The sequence below is a fragment of the Rattus norvegicus genome, chromosome 5, assembly GCF_036323735.1.
Source record: "Rattus norvegicus strain BN/NHsdMcwi chromosome 5, GRCr8, whole genome shotgun sequence".
NCBI classification, from domain to species: Eukaryota; Metazoa; Chordata; class Mammalia; order Rodentia; family Muridae; genus Rattus; species Rattus norvegicus.
Window position 1 is genome coordinate 142890878 of NC_086023.1, and position 22761 is coordinate 142913638.

Genomic DNA, 22761 nt, shown 5'->3' on the forward strand with positions numbered 1-22761 from the left:
GTGGGGGGAAAGGATCATCATGTAACTGTAATGGACTTTCTATGCCAGCCCCAGCTCTGATAAAGACATGGAGACATATTTTTTAATTACAGCTTTAGACCTTGCTTACCCTTATTCCAGACTAGCTCGTATAACTTAATTAACTCGTTTATTCTAATCTAAATTCTTCCATGTAGCTTGTTAGTTACTTCTCCTTCTGCCCTGGCCTGCTTATTCCTCAGCATCTCCCTTGAGAACCCTCCCACTCCTGACTCCTGTGCCTGATTTTTTCCCAGAGTTCCTATCTCTGCTGAAGTCCCACCTATTCTCTCCACCTTTGCTATAGACCATCAGCTTTTTATTGGACCAATCAGAAGGTGGGAGAGGGAGTGTTTTTATTGGGCCAATCAGAAGGTGGGAGAGGGAGTGTTTACAAAATATGATGTAGCCACATGAATAATAAAGTCTAGTCTACACTCAACTCTCTGCCCTCACAGAACTCAACATTTGAGGACAATTTTTGCATGGTGCACAAAAAGATCACCCCCAACACATCTGGAAATATGAAGTGAGGACAACTCGGGATCTGAAAGTTGGGTTCACTCTCAGTTCTCTCTGAGGGCAGTGCTCCCACTGACACGAGGACTCCTAGAAGCCCCCACCCCTTACAGATGACCCCATCTTTCAATACTTCTGCACTAGCTCCAGTCCACCCACTCTTGTGTGATGCCCTCAAGCCACATCTAAATCAGACCAAATGCACCCAAGGTTCATTGCTGTGGTATCTACCATGTGTCAGAGTTTCCTTCCTTTAACAGATTTCATTTTTAAATGTTGACTAATATTCCTTTGCATGTATATACAGAATGGCATTTACTAATCTAACAGTGACCCTCTTGGGCTGGGACTACTTTTTGTCTATTATGAATAATGATGCAATAACTTATGTACAAACATATCTGTGAGAGTCTTAACTCTTCAGGGAATACTTCTGGTTCACATGAAAACTCTATTTGTAATTTACTGAGGAGCCATCAATTCTGTGACTGTTAGTTGTAATTGTTAGCAAAGCAGAGGCTACCACCACCTGGGAAGAATCTCAGTAAGGGACTGCCTGTGAGCGTGTATGTAAGGAATTGCCTTAAATTGATGTGGGAAGACCCAGTCCACTGTGGTCGGCACCATTCCCTAGGAAGGAGTGCTTGAACCATAAAAGAGAAGAGAAATTGAGCTGAGTGCAAACAAAGGGAGTTAGCATATACTCCTTCATTTATCTCTGCTCTCGACTGTGAATTGTTGTGACTTATTGTTTGAAATTCATGCTTTGACATTTCCACAATGGATTGCAATTTGGACTTATAAGGTGAAACAGAACTCTTTCTCCCTTAAGATGCTTCTGGAAAGGATATTTTATCACAGCAACAGAAATGAAACTAGGCCAGTGCTTGTCCATGGTGGCTACCCTATGCCAGTCTTCTCTTGTTTCAGGCTCGGTATGCTTGCTGCTGAGATGAGCACCTGAGGTGATTTATACCCATGACGACAGAGGTCTCAGACACCCTGCTTTGTTACGGTGTAATTGACAAATAGAGTATCATGTGTTTGCAGTGCAGGCTGTGACACGTTCGTATCACATATGTATGTCTTGTGATTCCGTCACTGCAGCCGTGCTAACTAGCTTGTCCCTCACCTCACCTATGTTCTTATCAGTTTCCTCTCCTTATTTCCTTAGATGAATCCCCTGAGAAAATGTGCTGCCCTCTTAACAGAATCCAAGGGTTATTGTTAAATGTAGTTTTCACATTGTGCACTAGAGTTCCAGAACATTCTCATCTTGTGTGAGGTAAGGACTTAGCACCACTAGCTGACATCTTCCGTGCACTCCCTTCCCCCAAACCCCCAACCACTACTCTTTTTCTGTGGGTGTGTGATGGCGTCCGACCCCACAGGTTAGATTCAGTGTGGTGTTTCCTTTCTCTATCTGGCTTCTTTCACGAAGTGGGATGCCTTCCAACGAGGGCTAAAATGAGTCTGCTGATGGACACTTACACTATTATCATAGCTCAGCTATTATGCACAATGCTGCCATGAACATAGAGGCGCGGCAATCTTCGAGGTTCCGACTCCATTTCCACAAATAAAAACCTGTGAGGGCTGATGAACAAAGTCAATACAGTCGCATGACACAAAATCAATGTATAGAAGGTACTGAGCTTTCTATATACCATGGGTGAGCTGTCTAAAAGGGGGGAAAAGAGTAAAATACTTGGGAATGAACTTAGCCGTATTAGTGGGAGACAGATGTTGAACATCAGAAGCATAAAACTACTCTGAACAGCCAAACCAACTTCAGTAAGAACGGGGAGGCTGGAGGTGGCAGTGTGCTTTCCGTGTGTAACAAACCTGCAGAGAGATAAGCCTGTTGGGAACACACGTGTACAGACCAATGGTTTGGAACGGACAGCTTAAAAATAAGTCGGTGCATTACAGAGTGCCCGCAACACTTCAGCAAACAATGCTGGGGAAATTGGGTGTCCATGGGCAGAAAACTGAGACTGGACTGCATCTCACATTTCGTACAGAGCACAGCTCGAAATGGACTAGCGAGTAAAACTCCCAGCAACACACACACACACACACACACATGCACATACACCCACTCCCCCACCACCACATGTGTATGTGCACACACAGTAGAAATGAAATTAGGACCTCAGACGTAACGCCTCTCTGTTTACTGTAACATTGTTCATACTAGCCAGGGTATGAAGATAATCCAGCTGTCCAGCAACAGATTAGTGACTAAGGTAAATATCCAGCCCTAGGTGGAAGATGTTATGATGAGTGAAGAAAGGCAATTCTTGGCTCTTCCCTATTTCCTGGTTCCCATGACTTCTTGAATTCTTTAAGACTTACTGGAATCTTCATTTCCCAGGGCTCTTTAAGAGTCCATAGACCTGCCTTCTGGTTTCTGTCTGCTCCTGGAGCTGACCCTGAGCCACAGCCCTCTGTGCCCAGATCCCTCTAGGAGAGAGCTGGTCTCCCAGGAGTGCTGACACACAAACTTACAGGGTCAAGCTACTGTCAAAGACAGCAAGACCAGCTAACACCAGAGATAACCAGATGGCGAGAGGCAGTGCAAGAACATAAGCAACAGAAACCAAGGCTACTTTGTAGGATGACGTCACAGGTGAGGCAGGTACAGGATAGAAGGAGGCCTGTCATTGGAGGAGAAGAAAGGGTGGGTGGGAGAGAAGTTTGAAGGAAGAGGAGGAGACTAAGAGAGAGAGGAGGAGAAGGAGAGACGGAGAGAGGGGAGAAGCCATGGCAGGTGATGTTAAGATTCTGCTCTGTGTATTTACAGGTTGTTATTAATGTTATCAAGGGATGGATAGTACCGGGCTATGTATGTTTAAGTGGGCAATTATATCTTACCAATTGGATCTAAGATTATTGTGTTGTGTGTTCTTTTATGTGAGGATTTGAGTGTAAGAAAGTGTGCGGCTGGGCTGTGTTTCTGCCAAGATATCTAGCAGATATCTTGGGGCACCGCAGTGAGGACCTAGCGGGGTAAAAGACCATCAATACATTTTTATTTTTATATTTTTACAACAACACTACTTGGCATCCTCAGAACTGGGTTTTCCTACCACAGCAAGTCCAGGATACCCCAACACAACAGAAAAGCAAGATCCTGATTTAAAATCACATCTCACGAGGATGTTAGACGACTTTAAGGACACAAATAAATCCCTTAAAGAAATACAGGTCAACACAGCTAAACAGGTAGAAACCCTTAAAGAGCAAACACAAAAATCTCTTAATGAACTACAGAAAACACAACCAAACAGGTGAAGAAATTGAACAAAACCATACAGGATCTAAAAATAGAAATAGAAACAATAACAAAATCACAAAGGGAGATAACCCTGGAGATAAAAAAAACCTAGGAAAGAGATCAGGAGTCATAGATGCAAGCATCACTAACAGAATACAGAAGATAGAAGAGAGAATCTCAGGGGCAGAAGATACCATAGAAAACATTGGTACAACAGTCCAAGAAAATGTAAAACACAAAAAGCTCCTAACCCAAAACATCCAGAAAATCCAGGACACGATGAGATCAAACCTACGGATAATAGGTGTAGAAGACAGTGAAGATTCCCAACCTAAAGGGCCAGTAAATATCTTCAACAAAATTATAGAAGAAAATGTTCCTAACTTAAAGAAAGAGATACCCATAAGCATACAAGAAGCCTATAGACCTACACATAGATTGGACCAGAAAAGAAATTCCTCCTGTAACATAGTAGTCAAAACACCAAATTCAAAAGAATATTAAAAGCAGTAAGAGAAAAAGGTCAAGTAACAGGTAAAGGCAGACCTATCAGAATCACACCAGACTTCTCACCAGAGACTATGAAAACTAGAAAATCCTGGGTAGATGTCATACAGACCCTAAGAGAACACAAATGCCAGCCTAGGCTACTATATCCAGCCAAACTCTCCATTACTATAGATGGAGAAACCAAGATATTCCATGACAAGACCAAATTTACACAATGTATTTCCATCAATTCAGCCCTACAAAGGATAATAGATGGAAAACTCCAACACAAGGAGAGAAGCTACACTCTAGAAAAAGCAAGAAAGTAATCTTCTTTCAATTAACACAGAAGAAGATAGCCACACAAAAATAATTCCATCTCTAACAACAAAAATAATAGGAAACCACAATTATTGGTCCCTCATATCTCTGAACATCAATGGACTCAATTCCCCAATAAAAAGACATAGACTAACAGACTGGATACATAAACAGGACCAGAATTTAGATGCATACAGGAAACACACCTCAGTGACAAAGACACTACCTCAGGGTAAAAGGCTGGGAAAAAAGTTTCCAAGCAAACGGTCCCAAGAAACAAGCTGGTGTAGCCATTCTAATATCTAATAAAATCAACTTTCAACCAAAAGTTATCAAAAAAGATAAGGCAGGACATTTCATACTGGTCAAAGGAAAAATCCACCAAGATGAACTCTCAATTCTGAACATTTATGCTCCAAATGCAAGGGCACCCACAATCACAAGACAAACTCTACTAAAACTCAAAGCACACATAGCGCCTCACACAATAATTGTGGGAGACTTCAAGACCCTACTCTCATCAATGGACAGATCATGGAAACAGAAACTAAACAGAGAAACTAACAGAAGTTATGAACCAAACGGATTTAACAGATATTTATAGAACATTTCATCCTAAAACAAAAGAATATACCTTCTTCTCAGCACCTCATGGTACCGTTTCCAAAACTGACCATATAATCCGTCACAAAACAGGCCTCAACAGACACAAGAAAATAAAAATAATCCCACACACCCTATCAGATCACCACGGACTAAGGCTGGTTTTCAATAACAACAAAAATGACAGAAAGCCCACATATCCATGGATGTTGAACAATGCTCTACTCAATGATAACTTGATCAAGGAATAAAGAAAGAAAGAAATTAAAGACTTTTTAGAATTTAATGAAAATGAAGGTACAACATACCCAAACTTATGGGACACAATGAAAGCTGTGCTAAGAGGAAAACTCATAGCTCTGAGTGCCTCCAAAAAGAACCTGGAGAGAATATACATTAGTAACTTGACAGCACACCTGAAATCTCTAGAACAAAAAGAAGCAAATTCACCCAAGAGGAGTAGAAGGCAGGAAATAATCAAACTCAGGGCTGAAATCAACCAAGTAGAAACAAAAAGGACTGTACAAAGAATCAACAAAACTGGGATCTGGTTCTTTGAGAAAGTCAACAAGATAGATAAACCCTTAGCCAGACTACTCAGAGGGCTTAGAGACAGTATTCAAACTAACAAAATCAGAAATGAAAAGGGGGACATAGCAACAGAAACTGAGGGAGGTAGAAGGGAGTGGATAGGTGGGTGAGGAGTACCCTCATAGAAGTGGGGTTTGGGGAGTGAGGGGGTGGGATACAGTTTCTAGAGAGGAAACTGGGAAATGGGATAACATTTAAAATGTAAATTAAAAAATGTAATAAAGAAAGAGTCCATGGACCTTGTGGAAATTAAAAAAAAAAACAGATAGTTAAAAAAACAGATAGATATACAAAATAGTTGGCTATACATATATGGAAGCCTTTTATTAGGTATTTAATTTTGTTATTGATTTATTCTGACTTGTGGTAGCCAATGGTCCGGTTTCAGTAGATTACACGTAGCTAAGATTTACTTGCTCCTCCTTGGTTTTCCTGTTTCCTGATGCAATCCTCCCTGAAGGTCCTCAGTGACCCTTTGTATTTCCATGGTGTTGCTTATAAAGTCTTGATTTTCCAAGTCTGATTTTATTTGGATTTTCTCCCTCAGTGTATTACTGTGACAAATATCTGAGAAAACAACATAGGAAAGTTTATTTGGGTTCATGGTCCAGAGGCGCCAGCCCTTGGCTGATTCATTTCATTGCCCTGGTTCTGTGGTGAGCTGAAGGCCATGATAGAAGGGCAGGGTGGAGTAGACATGTTCCCATCACAGAAGTCAGGAAGCAGACATAGCAGAGGACCAGCGACATGCTGCCCTTTAATGCCATACCCCAGGACCTACTCCTTCCAGCCAGGCCCCACCTTAGAAAATGTATTGCACCCCCTGAAGTAGTGCCAGCAGCTGGGACCAAGGCTTCCAGCCCGAGCCAGTGCATGGCATATGACAGCCACAGCAGTTAGTGTCGCTAAAGGGTTGTTTTGATTGGTGATTTTGAGCCCCTCAATTTTGTTTAATCTTAAATCAAAACAGAACAAAACGACTATTCAAAAACAAATAATCATTTCTTTGGCAGTTTGAATTTTTGTCGTTTCAGTTTATTTTGGCTCTTATCAGAGTTATTTATCTATGTCCTTCTAATTTATGTGTTTTTGTTCTTGATTTTCAGATTTTCTCTGCTGCATCATTAGGCTGTTCAATGAAAATCGTCCTTCCTCCCTTTCCCTCTTCCCCTTCCCCCTTTCTTCCTCCTCTTCTCTTCCTGCTTCCTCTTCCTCTTCTCTTTCTCTCCTGCTTCCTCCTGCCCCTCTTTTGATGTAGGCTCTCCTGTCTTAGGTTTTGGCAGTATCTCACAGCCGTGTAATGTACTTTCACTTGTTTACAGAAAATTTTCAACAGCTTTTTGATTTCTTCATTGACCTATATGTCAGCCAAGGGAATATTGTTTGATTTCTGTGTGTTTGTCTCACTACTACAGTTTCTCATTAATTTCTATTTTTATTACCTTATGATCAAAGAATTGACATGTTACTTTATTTTATGTGCTGAAGCTTGGTTTTGCCCTAACATGTGACCAGTCTATCTTGGAGTTGTCCCATGTACTGGTGAGAAGACCATGCTGTCGTCTGCAACTATTGAATGAAATGCACTGTGATTTTCTGACATCATTTGGTCAAGTGTGTACTAGAGTATACTTCGACCTCATTTTTTTCAGGGGGTGGGTGTGTCTGGCTGATTTGTCCATTGATAAAAGTGTACATGAAAGTCCTCAACTATTTTTAATAGAGTCCATCTCTTCTTTTAGTTCATCTTCCAGGTGTTTCATTTATGTGATTGTGTGCTTCAGTCCTGGACACACACACACACACACACACACACACACACACACACACACACATACACCTCCAAACAGTGCACCCAGAAACCTCAGAACCCCTTGACACTTGCATTAGGCTACACTCATTTCTATATTTGGGCAATTCTATGAGTTTCCCTGCTCCTGGAAGCAATAAAGTTGAGACAGTTTCTATTCAAGCATATTCTCTGTGTCTGGATATGAAGAATAGAATGACCAAGTCAGACTGAACTGGTTTTTGGTGCAGGCAAACTCTGTCCTCTAGTAATCTTTTAGGGAGAGGCCCCTATTTATCATCTTATGCCTATGCACTAATTGGGCCTACATATTATTAAAAGCTTATTTATTATGGGATAGAACCTGTGCAGTAGAGAGATAATTCTATAACCTGGTCTATCAATCAAAATTAAGAACCACCCAAACTATACCCTGTGGAGAGCAGAGGAAGTAGAGTTGTGAAGTCCTGAGTGGGTGTGTGTTGTTGACATGAGCCAACCGTGTTAAGGACCAAAGCCTCAGACCAATGAGAACTTGGCAAATGCTTCCCCCAGGTGAGCTTCAGAAGAATGGTAAGGTCTTCCTCTGGTCTGAGTGTAAATGTTGATAGTATGTGCAGAAATTGCCCACCATATCTCCGCAAGACATTGCTTCTACCAGGATTAGCTAAACCTAGCTCCTTGATTTAGTTGTATGCCTGAGGCAGTCTGAATGAAAATGGCCCACAGGCTCATAGGGAGTGGCACCATTGTTGGAGTGGGTGTGGCCTTGTTGGAAGTGTGTCACTGGGGGGTGGGTTTTGAGGTTTTAGATGCTCAAGCCAGGCCCGGTTTCTCATTCTTTTCCTGCTGCCCGCTGATCAGGATGTACAACTCACAGCTACCTCTCCAGCGCCATGTTGGCCCGTGTGCCACCTCTTTCCTGCCATGGCATTATAGACTAGATCTCTGAACTGTAAGCCAGCCTCAATTAAATGCTTTCCATATAAGACTTGCCATGGTCCTTTTGTCTCTTCATAGTAATAGAACACGGACTGTCAATGCCATGAACCCTGCCTCCCTGTTTAACTGTTCATAATAAACACGCTGAGCTCCCGGGGTGCCGCAGTTAGTTAGAGTTCAGTACACCCAATCCAAGCTTCCCCGAGCGTCTCTGGGTCCTTTCTTCATTCCTTTGCTACCTCAGTCTGTGTAGCACACGGTGGTGCCTCTCAGTAACAAGTGCCTCCTTACCTTAGACCCCATGGAAAAACACCAGTCTGGGACCCTTGAGTATCTTCAGTCATGTGGCCCATGGCCAATGTGTCTTGCACATGTAATCTCGACTATGCAGCCCTGTCTAATCTGCGCTATCATTTAGCTCCACATAAAGTTATTTGGCTTCTTGTGCAAGTCTGCACGAGCCCTTGCTTTTGATTCTCTGAATAAGAGTCCAAGAACCCAGAGGTGCTTGGCTCCCAGCCTGCACTGGTAACACTTGACGGTGTTTTTAGGGTGGCAGCTGCTATGTTTGGGGCGTAAGGATCAGGCATCAGGCCCTACTTCTGGGTCTCCTCAAGGAAGCAGGGGCTATAGAGGGAGCTGCGTCACCCAAATGGAAATCAAGGTAATAAAATGGGGAAAGGAATGGATGCCAGCCAGTGTTGACTTTCGGGCAGAAGAACTCCAAGTAACAGTAGTGAAGAATATGGTTAATACTGAGTAGAGGAACCGAAGACCCAAAGCCATGTTCACCGTCAGAGTCAACACAGATGGCGAAGTATATGGACGGTGGAAGAACAGTGTCAGCACATCAGTTACAAGCCTGTGGGCCCAGCTACATGGAAGACTGAGGCAGGAGGATTGTAAGTTTGGGTCAACATGGGCTATGTGGTAAGACTCTGACTCAAAAATCTGTAAACAGAAACATGCCCCTCTCCCAACTGTCAAAAAACCACCATCCAAAACCAAGAAACAAACCCTCTAAGCTTTCATCAAAACAAAACAAAAATAAAGACAAGCCTGATGCAAACTCAGAGGCTGCGTTTTGCGGGGTGACAAGGATGCGGAGTCCACGGCTCTATAAGCAGCTCCCACTCAGGAAGCATGCTTCAGGCCATGGCTGCCAGCCCATCGCTTCCTCTCCTTGGAGAATGAGGAAACATGCTCTAGTTTGAGGAGTTGAGAGGAAAACACACCAAGATAAGGGGCTTTAAACGTTTTCAAAGTGGGTTTGTCCCCTCCATCCCACTGCTCCACCCCATTCCAGCCCCAGACAATGGATTCCACAGAGGGGAACCAGAACTACATAAACTGCTGAAGGTACCATCGAGTACTCTGCTCTCTCTCTTCTTTCCCAAGAGGTAGACCCTGGGATGTATCTATCATCCTGCCTTTTGTCACATACTGTCCCCTGCCTCTGCTTCGTCTCCTTTACAAGGTCACAAGGACACTACAGCAGCCCCCAAAGGCTCTTTCTCCAGTGCATATTGGAAGCCTGATCCAAAACTTCCTGTCTGTCCAGCACGGGAAGCACAGTGTAAAAGAGCTGGTTCTGGGGTGCAGGGGCACAGACATCGTGCTTCGAGGAGATGGGTGTGAAAGAGCAGACCATAAAGAGGAAGCCTGGTCCTCCCTCTACACAGGTCCTCCCTCTACACAGGTCCTCCCTGCTACACAGGTCCTCCCTGCTACCCAGGTCCTCCTTGCTGCTCTGGTCCTCCCTGCTACACAGGTCCTCCCTGCTGCTCTGGTCCTTCTTCTACACAGGTCCTCTTTGTTTCTAGGCCTGAAGACAACCTCCAATTATCAAGGCAGAACCTGGTACTGACAGTTCAGAACTGTTTTCAGAACCCACAGCTCCCTTAGGAAGTTTTCTGAGGCAAAAAGTTGTCACTAACTCGAGGGCAAATTACATCTGAATTCAAGACAGATCTTTTCATTAATTAATAAATTGATTGATTAGCTAATTTCAAGACTGTATCTTGAGCATCTCAGATTTGCCTTGAGCTCCTTACGTAGCTGTTGATGACCTTGATAGCTTGATCCTTCTGCCTTCGCCTTGAAAATACTGGGATTGTAGGTGTGTGTCCTAATATTAAGCTTCTGTGGAGATGGGGATCGAACCCAGGGCTTTGTGTGCGTGCTAGGCAAACACTACTAACTGGGCTACGTCTCCAGCCCCGAGATGAGTCTTTTCATATAATGTTGGTTCTATAATCATGATACCAAACCCTCCTTTCTGAAATGGAATTTGGGAGCAGTAAGGCATTAGACCATCTTGGAATGCATTAGCAGTGGATTGCTACTTTGGGCGTCATGGGAGGAAGGGTGGGAAGATAGTTTCCATGACCCTCTTATTGGATCTCAGAGAACACCAGGCAGGGGATGAAACTCTCCAGCCATGAAAGCAGGCCAGTAGCACAGGAGATGCCTTGACAGTAAGGCGTGCAGCTGCAGCACGAGCTAGAGCCAGTCACCCACTGCAGTCCCCGCCTGCTCCCCACAAGCCTTCCATAAAGTTTCCTTAAATGTGACCATCTGGTCTTAGATGCGCTTGGGGGAATTAGGATGGGACTTTCACAAGAGCAGAAACCATCCAGAGAAATGCAATGGGGGAAGCAGGACTGAGCTGCCAGAAGCCACAGCACTTCAGGTCCAAGCTGTGGGAAACCAGGGGGCTGTTTGAATTTCATGTGACAAACCAGGACTGTTTTGTAGGACACAGGGGTGGAGGGGTGGGAGGAGAGTTCGGACATCCTTGGGGAAATAAGCTGACTAAGGGTTAGGCTTTCTTTCAGACCAATTGGGGGACTTGGGCTATCACTCTCTAGATTTAAAGGAGACAGTAGGTTTTGAAAGGCTGTAGAATTTAGACATATAGAAATCTTATTAGGAAGTTTACTTGTTTATTTATTTATGTGTGTGAGGGTGTGTGTGTGTGTGTGTGTGTGTGTGTGTGTGTGTGCATTACAGGTGTGTGTGGGGGCACTGAGGTCGAGTGTCTTCTTTAATCACTCTCCATGTGTTCCTTTGAGGCAAGGCTCTCTCTGAACCTGGGGCTCGGTGTTCCTTGGCTTGGCTGGAAGCCAGCAAGCCCCAGGGGTCCTCCTGTCTCTGCGTCCACTGAAGCTGTGTTACCGGAGTACACTGGGACACCTGGCATAATGTAGGTGCTAAGATCAGAACTGGGGTCCTCCTGATTAGGCAGCGAACTCTCTTAACCACTGAGCCATCTCTCCAGCCCTATCAAACATGGATGACATTTTAGTAACGTCTGGTAACCAGTCCAAAGCCATTGTTGCAACTGTTAGTGTGTCCCTGCATTTTCACATAGAAATAAAGTCAGTAAAGGACATCAACAGTTACAACTCTTATTAGTTACTCTCTGTTGGCTGTCACCAAACACCTACTGAGAAGCAATTTAAGGGAAGAAGGCTTATTTTGGCTTAGTTTAAGAAGGGCTGTAGCCGGGAGGCAGAAGCATGAAGTGGCTGGTTACTTTGTATCTCCAGGAAGAAAGGAAGCAGCCAACCGCTATCAAACCTCAAGGGGCTGGCCCTAGAGACTCATTTCCTCCAACGAGTCTCCGCCTCCTAAAGGTTCTATAACCTTCCAAATCAGTGCCACCAGCTGGAGACAAAGTGTTCAAACACAGGAGCCCAGAGGAGGACATTTCACATTCAAGTCATAAAACCAAGCAGGTGCCAGGCACAGAGATCGTCCATGCCAAAGCCCAGGTTGTAGCTACAAGCATTTGCTGAGACAGTTATGAGTGGCCATTTCCGCAAGCTCCTTCCTGGTTCTCATAGACTCAGGCGTGCAAGCAACTTCTAAACTCCTCACTGGTATTATATGCTTCATCTCAAACTATCACAAACTATTCCCAGATATCTCTCTAAAAACAAAAACAAAGACAAAAAAACACCCCAAACTGTGGGTGTGGCCTGGGGAGGCCTTTCAAAAGGGAAAAGAAGCAAACAAAAGCAGCAGCAAGGAGCATAGAAAACTCTAGAACAGCAACCTGCCTCCTCTGTGTTTTTATGGATTTCACTTCCCGTACAATGCCAGATTCTTTTCGTGAGCAGTGCCTTTGAATCCTATGCCAGGGTTTTGAATTTTAGGTTGAAGGCACTCCCTAGCAAATACAACAGGTAAAACGCCCCACTCCTGATAGAAATTTGAACCCCACAAAAATAGCAAAAGTCATACAAAAAGTTTTGATTCTCCTTAGATCATCAGGAAAGGAGAAAAAATAAAACCCCACACCTGCCACACCTGATGAGAATCTGCTGATTGTCGTACCTCACACCGGTAGTCCCAACACTCAGAAGGGGGAGGCAGGAGGATCACAAGGTTGAAACAACAACAAAGAGTTCTATTTATAGAGCCCCAGATTTGTGTCTCCAGGTTCGCCGATGTCGTCTTCCAGTTTGTACCTTTTATTAATTGACAGAGCGCTGGCTTCAAAACGAGCTAGATGTTTGGGGTTAAAGGGGGGTGGCTTGTTCAGTCAACTGGAACTTGGAGAGGAGGGAGCCCCATCCTGGTGGCTTAAAGCAACTGGGCTCAGTTGCTCCCCAAGTGTCCCCTCTCCTTAGCAGGCTGTCCCTAGGGCTTCCTTTTCCCACTGCTAGCACACTCAGCACCCCCTGAGTTACCTGTTTGCAAGCAGAACTTTAACTTGGCCCCTCTTCTCCTGACAGTCCAATTTACAAGCCTCCAGCATTCTTTGTTTACATGTACATGTGCAGGTGCATTACGGAGGTCAGAAGACGATGTGCAGGAACTGGCTCTCTCCATCACATGGGGCGCTGGCCTTGAACTCAGTATTCAAGCATGGCAGTGGATGCCCTATACTCACTGAGACAGCTCCTGTTCTCTGGATTGTTTTTGTGTGGCCCCCAAATTGTAGCATTTGCCTGTCCAGGCATTCAGTGAGAGGCAGAAAAGCAGATGGTCTGACCAACTGTCTTTGGAATCAGAGAGCTCGAGGTTAGCTCCTAACTCATCAAGTCACCTCTGGGTGACCCTGTGTAACTGTTTGCAATCTGACCTAAAATTCAGGGTCAACACAGCCCTAGTTGAAGGCGGGGGTGGGGAGCGAGGGTGTGGAGATAGGCACTGTGGTTATCCAGATGAGGTGAGTGTCCACTGGGCACAGGGCCTGCCACAGTTCTGGTTGCTGATGATATCATTTCCTCCCTGCAGGAAAGGAGAGCGGAAGTCCTTTAACTCTAAAACAAAAAAATCCGAATCCTTATATAAAATTCAGTGAATAATGGCAGTTGTTGAGCTGAGATCTTGATAGCTCTTATTTTAGCTTTGTCTCGGAGCAGAAACAGAATAAACTGGATTGTTAAAAAAACATATCAACTCCCAGCTAATCGATACACAACAAAAGCATCATTTAAGCAAGGCTGGAGGAGCAGGACAGACATTTATCCCTCAAACGAGGGGCCAGCCAGAATGGTGCATAGGTGACTAATATCTGTCGCCACCCTCTGCCTCTTGCCCCTGCTGTGGCAGGCATCATTAATCAATCAGAGCATCTCATTTTGCGAGCCTGGGTTCTGTCTTATTGTCCTTTTCATTTCCTTTTTTATCCTCTGTGCTAAAGCGTTTGGAAGAAAATCCAAGATATTACTCTGCTCCATATCAACAGGGCACATAAATAAAAAGATGTTTTCTTATATAATTACATTATCATATTTAACAAAAATTAACAGTAAGTTCTTTGTATTTTCTAATATCACTTTCCTAAGTAAATGTCCCCAACTATCTCAATATAGTAAAGGTTTTGTTCAACATAGCTGGGAGTCCCTCTGGGGACCAGACAGCATTTTACGCAGAAGTGACTTTTTGAATGGATGAGTCAGAAATATTCCTGGCCATCCTTTGGGAATTAGGAGGAGGGGTGTCTCTGACCTCAGGTTGATTTAGTACCCTGAAGGGTAGGTATTTCCTAGGTGGAGCATTCACTGTCTGACTTCCTTCTCATAAACCTACTTCTTTGAACATTGTCTTCTCCCGGAGACTGTCTTGCAACAGGACTCTGGGGCTTGGATTGTCCAGGTTTGAGCCAGGAGATAACACACTATGTTGTCCCTTGTCCTGTAGCAAGTAGCTAGGTAATACAAGAGAGGAGCTGTGAGGCTAATCCCACCCTGCAGGGTGACCGTGGGAGACAGGTTTCCACCTGCTCAGGCTAGACCAGGCCATCGACTCTCTCTGCAGTCCAGAAGCAGGTCTCCTGTGTGCCTTGGGACCAACAGCCACTGCGCCATCTGGGACAGGCATAGATTTTCCATTTCCTGTGCATGTCTGTGAGGAGATTGAAGGCTCAATTTCAGGATGCCTGGGCCTGCACAAAGGCTGTGATGATGGCCATTGTCTGCGAAATGGTTCATTGTGGAGATGGGGTGAGGGGTAGGGAATTAAGGCAAGAGTCTTCGATCAATGACTCTTGATTCTTTCTTCAGGAGCTGAGATTGGACTCTGGCAGACAAAAGTCTGATTTAGTATGGGACACTCTGAAGTCCAGGGATGAGAAGTCCTGGGGGGAGGCAGCAGTGAGACACCACAGCACTCAGGGCCTTGCTGTCCCGCTGGTGGGCGACAGGGCAGCATTGGGAGGAAGCAAACCAGTATGGTATTGCAGGCATCCTAAGAGACTCTAGGATAGAAGCAGCAAGCTGGGGGTTTGACTCTGACCTCATGGTCCCCACCACATGCCTTTAGTTCATCTGGGGACACTGGAAGCTTTGTCTTTCCTGGCTCTCTCGTCTTTTGCCTCTTTTCTTCCTTCCCCTCCCTTTAATTTTCTCACTCACTCAATCATTCTGTCAAGCTTGTATCCAGTGATCAGTGGCTACACTGTATCCAGGGATTACTCTGTGATAGCCTGAAGATCTAGTGTAGGACAGCTGGGAAGTTATACGTGTATAGACAATGCGGGGTCTCAAACCACTTCCGTCCTCTGTGAAGGAAGTGGACATGCTGAGCCAGGAAGCCAGCTTTCTTGCGTCATTTGTGTGTTACCTACAATTGAGCATTTTCAACATACCCCTCCCCCAAATCCCTCATGGTTAACGATACAGGGGTTTGTTCTAAGACAACCCTATGGAAACTGCCAGTTGTGAACCTATGCCCTATGGTTTTTCCTATGTGTGCATATTTATCACAAAATTTGACATGAATTAGATAAGACAGTATTGAGAATGTCGGTCATAGACTAGTGTAATGTACTCTAATACAGTTTATGGGGGTGGAGATGTGGAAAAGTACTTGCCTAACACACATATGGCCCTGAGTTCAAGCCCCAGCCCTGGAAAAGGGGAAAAAGAGGCATTTATAGGGGCTGGGAAGATGGTTCGGTTAGTAAAATGCTTGTCGCGAAGGCATGAGGACCTGATTTTGGATACCCAGAAGCCAAGTTAAAAAGTTGACCTTATTGGTATGCTCCATAAGTTCTGGTCTTCCTTAGGGCTCTCCGGTTAGCTATCCTAGCTGAGTCAGTAAGCTAAAGGTTCAGTGAGTGAGAGATCCCATCTCAAATCACAGCACAGAGAAGGAATTAAAGAAGACACAACACTGAGCTCTGCCCTCCCCAGGCAGGCGCACGTATGCATGCGTGTACGTGCACAGACAGACACACACAGGTTGTGTGCCTTGTCTCTCTAAAGCGACTTGCTGTACTGTGGTCACCTTTCCCCCATGAGTGTGTGAGGTGACACAATGCCTGCATGATGAAACAGAGGGGTGGGAGCCATGTAGGCTTGTGTTAAGATGTTTCCTGAAGGCTCCGTGAGCACAGGCTCTGTGATCCCGACCCGATAGCCTGTGAGCCGATAGCCGAGGAGATAGCTGTGACTAAAGTAGCTGTGTGTGTTGTATAGATAAGGAAAGATGACTCACATTCAGGGTGGAGTGGAGCAGGACAGCAAGAGATTTCATCACCATGCTAAGAATTTAAAACTTATCAGGTGCTCATTTCTGGAAATTGCCACTTAATACTTTCTGATTGTGGTTGACTGTGGGCAATTTAAACTGAGGGCAGTGAAGCTGCAGATATGAGGGGACACTACACTCAACTCTTCGCTGGAACTACTGTTGCCTTATGCCCCAGCTGCCGGACACCTCCCTGGCTTGGGAATGAGAGGCTGGAATTCTGGCTCATGCCTTTGAAACATGGAGTCGAGATTTCCTGGTAACTGGTTAGGCTTTGATCTTGCACTCCAGACTGGTTCTTGAGCCGCAGAGGTTTGTGTCCGCACAAATACACACTCTAATTTTCATTGTGTCATGACTTACATACAGTGGAACACACTGCTGGTCCTGTTCTGCTGTTTTTCATTTATCTGTTAAGACTCAGAGTTAGATAGCTATTCACAGTCATGGTTCTATCTTGACTATCTTCCAACTGTCTTGTGTTACATTTGTTTTCTCTCATATTATTATGGCTACTCTGAATTTATGTTCTCATGGTGTATCCTTTTCACCGTCGTCTATTCTTATAAGATACCATTATATGCTGCTTTTGTTTCTAAGAATTCCTGTCTTTTCATTGGAATTTTTGGTTCATTTACATTTAGTGTGATTATCGATTTAGCTGATTTTGAACTTATGATTTTGCTATGTGATGCCTATGTTGTGTTCTTGTTACGTTTTGTTTTCTTCCCTACTTTCCCCGCCTCATTTGGGTTGTTGGAAGTTTTTAATATTCTAGTTTTATATGGTACTGGGAATGGAACCCGAGCCTTACAGATGCTAGGTAAGTACCCTACCACTGAACCATGTTCCCAGTCAATAGTCTAGGTTTTACTCATCTAATATCTTTAAAAATATGTCTCTTTTAAGGTAATTGTTTTAGGAACATCTAAATGCATTTTAATTGCTTAATTAATAAATAGGATCCTCCAGTGTAATTCAGGCTAGCTTCAAAGTAACAATCTCTGTGCCGCAGAATGCTGAGTGTGAGGATCATAGATGTGCACCACCATGTCTCAGACACGAGACATTAAAAAAAAGTGTGTGTGTGTGTGTGTGTGTGTGTGTGTGTGTGTGTGTGTGTTGGGGGGTGCAGGTAAGTTGATGTAAGTGTGGGTGTGTGCATGTGAGGTCAGAGACAACTTTGAGAGCTGGTACTTGCCTTCTACCATTTGTGAAGGGTCTTTTATTGTCTACTTCTGTGAGTGCCATGTTAGCCAACCCACAAACTTCTGTCGAATCCTCTGTCTCTGCTTCCCTTTATAGGCTTGCTGGACTGCATACGTGTGATACTGTGTCCAACTTTGTGTGGGTTCTGGGGATCTGAACTCAAGTCCTCGGGCTTATGAGGTAAGCATGCTTCTCCCATTAACCCATCTGGCCGACTGATCACATGATCTTACATGGTCAAAGCTCACCTTTGATACATATTACTTCACTCCATATATAGTGTAAGAATCTTTTCTGAATTCTATTCTGTTTCTTCCCTCCTATATTTTACTTTAGCATTCATTTTACTTTTTACATTTAACTCCTGCTAGTCAGTATGACTTTTGTCTTAAGTAAAATAAAACGATACATTTTATTTAAAAGAAATGAAGTTAAGGGCTATGGAGATGGCTCCAGGAGTAAAGAACTTGCTCTGCAGGTATGAAGACTTGAGTTTGGTCTCCAGCATCCATGTAAAATACAGGCATGCAGCATGCCTCTGTGACCCTGCTCCTTAGATGTCAACGAGGGCGCAGAGGGTACCTGGAAGAGAATTGGGGACAAGAGACACAAAGAAGTATGCCAAGACAAGAGTCTGATCAAAGCGACAATTTTATTTTTTCCCAAGGCTGAATTTATACCATAACAGGGGTAATCGAGAGAGGTGGGAAGTGGGAAACATTTACTCAGGCCAAGGACACAGTATTCGTGTGCTCAGCTGATGTCAACAGGATGTTGGTTTTTCAGAAAGGTTACAGGTCATCACATTGGGCATCCTGACGTCAGATGTATTTCTCAGCAAGGTCAGAACCTTATCATATCATTATTCATCCTGACCACCAGATTTGTATTAGTCTTCTGCAGCTGGCTGGGGATTTTCCATGAACCCAGTCATACTTAATGTTAACCATAATAATAACATCAATAATGGTGGGTTTCAAGGGCATTGCTCTCAACACTTAGAGGTGAGGACAGGAGAATCCCCAGAGCTAGCTTGCTAGCCAGCTGTTCAGCCCAAGCAGTAAATTCCAGGTTAATTAGAGACTCTAAAATATTCATGATCAATAGAGGAGGATGTTTGGCATTGATCTCTAGGCTCTGCATGCACACACCTGCACATCCACACACACACTACATACATACATATTAGCTGGGAAAAATAAGAAGGAAGAAAGTTTTTTCTTTTCTCATGTAGACTCCACTTTGGTCACTGTGTTGTTGTTATCATCATCATTCTCATTGTTGTCCTCCTCCTCCTTCTCTTCTTCTATGACAAATACAAGATACAGTAAAACAAGGCAAAAGTCCTTCTATCGAGGTTAGACAAGGTAACCCAGCGGGAGGAAAAGAATCCCAAGAGCAGGCTAAATAGTCAGGGGTATACCTGATCCCGCCTTTTGGAGTCCCACAAAGCACCAAGCTAACAGCCATAACATATCCAGAGAACCTGGTGCAGACCCATGCAGGTCCCCTGCTTGCTACTTCAGCCTCTGTGAGCCCATATGAACTCCAATTAGTTGATTTGGTGGGCCATGCTCTCCTTGTGTCCTCCATACCTCTGACTCCCACGATCTTTCCTCCCCCTCTTCCTCGAGGTCCCCTTATCACCCGATGAGACCTTCCGTTTAGACTCTCTTTCCATGTAATGTCTGTCTGGGGGTCTCTACACCTTCGTCCATCTGCCGCAGGAAGAAGTGTTACTAATGACAACTGGACAAGACGCTGATCCCTGAATATAGTAGAATTTCATTAGGAATCATTTCATTGACTTTTTCTTTTTTTTGTCCAGTTGGGTTGGTTTTTGAGCTATCCAGTCTGGTTCCTGGCCATCCGGCAGTGGAGGTAATGGGTTCCCTCCCGTGCTGTGAGCCTCAAGTTAAACCAAATGTTGGTTGGCCATTCCTACAAGTTCTGCGCCGTCACTGCCTCAGCACATCTCGCAGGCAGGACAGATTGTAGGCTGAGGGTTTTGTGGCTGGGTTGGTGTCCAGGTTTCTCTCCCTATAGCCTGCAGAGTACCTAGTCATACTAAACATACTAAAACATAGACGTGAAGGCTTCACGCAGACACAGCTCAAACCTCTCTATGTCCAATGAGTTGTGAGGGTGTCGTCTTCATCGACGGGGCCTGCTGTGAGTTCAGAGAGTGACCTTCTGTTCTAGCATCAGCCTGGGTTAGGGATCTCCACTGGACCCCCTCGCCACCTAATGCAACCCAATCTCATGACTGGAAGCTTCGCTTGGCTCCCAAAGATGTCCAATTCAGACTCAGGGTTCTCTGTTACTAGGAGTCCTCACTAGGGTCACCCTCATAGATTCCAGGAAGTTTCCACTGTGCTGTTTCCACCCCTTCAAAGACCCCAATTCCGTGTGTTTTTCTTTTTGACAGGGACCCGTGCTCCATCTCGTGTTGTTACAGTAGCCTGAAGAATTTCTATACCATTTTAGAGTTCATATCTGTGGCTAATCAATTCCCCTGCTTTTTATTTTTCAAATTTTCTCATTTGCTTTCACTTCTGAATTATTTTTGAGCACAGACGTTCAGAATCATGAGTTGGTTTTCTTTCATCTGAGTCCCTCACTGCCTTCTGACCGCCACCATGTCATGGTAAATCAGGAGACGTTCTAACTTCTAATCTTTGCTTCCTATCTGTGTGCATTGTCTCTTCTCTTCCTACTGCCCTTGGGGTTTTACTTTTTCTCCTTTTTATTCCTCCAGAGATTTGATTATTATATGCCATGGAGGAGACCATTGTGTGTGTGTATGTGTGTGTGTGTGTGTGTGTGTGTGTGTGTGTGTGTGTATGCATGTGAATGTACGTGTGTGTGTAGGGAGCCTGTTTATGTTGTTTGGGTTTAGTTACATTTTTCCTGGGTTGACACCATCATCCCATCTAAAACAGTTTTTTTGTCCTTAAAATTAAAGAAATCTGCTTTTTTGTATGATAGTTTTAGGTTCACAACAAAACCATGTGGAAAATGTAGAATTCCTATGTAGCCCATCATCCCCTCTCACACACAGACTTCGCCACGGTCACAATTCCCCATCCCTGTGGTACATTTATTGCAACTGACAAACCAACATTGACACCTTGTTATCACCAAAGTGCGTGTCTTATTTTAAGGTGCACTCTTGGTGGCATACAATCCGTGGGTTTTGACAAATGCGTGCTGACCCGTGTCTACCACCACAGGAGTACAGAATGGTCTTGTAGAACAGTCTTCCTGCTGCAAGTCTCCCAGCTGTGTCTGCCTTCTTTCTGCTTTTTAGCCAACAACCTCTGATATTTTCAAAACTCCACAGTTTTATTTTTTTTCTAGAGTGCTGAATTATTAGAATAATAAAGAATGTCCTTTTTTTTTTCCAGACTCACTTCCTGCATTCAGTAACATGCCTTTCAGGCTTTTCCATGTTGTCTTGTGCCTTGAGTTGCTCATTTCTGTTCAGTTCTGAATAGTATTTCATTGAATGGATGTGTCAGTATTTGTTTAATTTACCTATTAGAGGTCATCCTGTTTATATCCAAGGTTTGGTGATTATGAATCAGGATATTCATTTATTTAATTCTTGTCTCATATATTACAACCTGACAACAGTTTTCCCTCCCAATTCTCCCAGTCCCTCCTCCCCACACCTCTCCTCTCCCCGACACCCAATCCTCTCTGTTTCCTTTCAGAAAAGAGTTGGCCAACTACCAAGTTGCAACAAGTCTAGGCACACACCCTCTTATCAAGGCTGGCTGAGCAACCCAGTAGGATAAAAAGAGTCAGAAAGACAGGGGGTAAAAGTCAGAGGCAGCCCGTGTTCAAACTTAGGAGTCTCAAAAGAACACAAACCCATATAGCCATAACACGCATAGGACCTAGGTCAGAACCATAGACGCTCCCCGACTGTCCTTCAGATTTGGTGAGGCCCTATGAGCCCTGGTTAGTTGATTCTGTGGGCCATGTTCCTATGGTGTCCTTGTCTCTCTGGCTCCTACAATCCTTCCTCCCCCTCTTCAATGGGATTCCGTGAGCTCTGACTAATGTTTGGCTGTGGGTCTCTGCATCTGCTCCTAGCAGTTGCTGGATGCAGCCTCTCTGATGCCGATTATGTTTTAATAACCATTACTCGGCAGGTTTGGGTGGACACAAGGTTTTTACTTATTTGGGCAAATGCCAGGAAATGCACATTTAGTGTTGTAATAAACTGCAAGACTGCCTTCCCAAGCGACTGAACCACGTGCAGACTCACAGTGCATTAAACTTACGGTCGCTCTGTCTCCTTGTCAACATTTGGGGCTGTCAGATGTTGGATTTAGGCCATCCCTTTAAATTAATGTTTCCACCCACAGATAATTAATGAATGTCTTTTAACAGTGCAAAGCCATGTGTTGGTGCATATGTGCATCGTGTATTGGTCAACTTAATAAACTCAGGCCATGCATCGTCTCGTTTGGACCATTCTAACATGTACGGAGTTCTTAAGTTGCAACTGCCTGCTGCTGTGTGATGTTGAGTGACTTTCAATCTACATATCATCTGCATATCATTTGCATATCGTCTTTGCCGAGGTGACCACTGAAGTATTTTGGATTTTTAACTGGGTAGCTTTTAATTGGTGCATTTTCAGGGCTCTTTGCATACTTTGGGCAATGTGCTTTATCTTTTGCAAACATGGAGTCCTGGCCTGCAGCTTACTTGCACCCATCCATCTCTCTTTTGTGGGTTCCAATTCTATCTGTACTATTAGCATTAGAATTTCTTCCAGGACCCACAGTTGTCTTAATTTCAAGGACTCACTGAACTTTTCTTTTTAGCTTCCCGTTGTTTAACATTGAAATTTTCTATTTCCATTTATCATTCCTACCTGATTCTTCTTTATATGTTCCATTTTCCCCCTTTGGGTTTCCCCATTGATTCAGTCACAGTATATACGTTCTTCCTTAAATCTTTGAGCATATTTCGAGGGACTGCTTTGAAGTCCTTTATG

The 22761-nt window shown here is 44.1% G+C and overlaps 1 long non-coding RNA gene across 1 annotated transcript in view; it reads left to right on the forward strand.

The window, feature by feature from the left end:
* LOC120103127 (uncharacterized) overlaps positions 1–22761 on the forward strand; it is an 88320-nt gene that overhangs the window by 25162 nt on the left and 40397 nt on the right. Inside the window, exon 2 of the long non-coding RNA XR_005505214.2 lies at positions 17844–17927. This is a non-coding gene — a long non-coding RNA (uncharacterized LOC120103127). The remainder of the gene's footprint in view (positions 1–17843; positions 17928–22761) is intronic.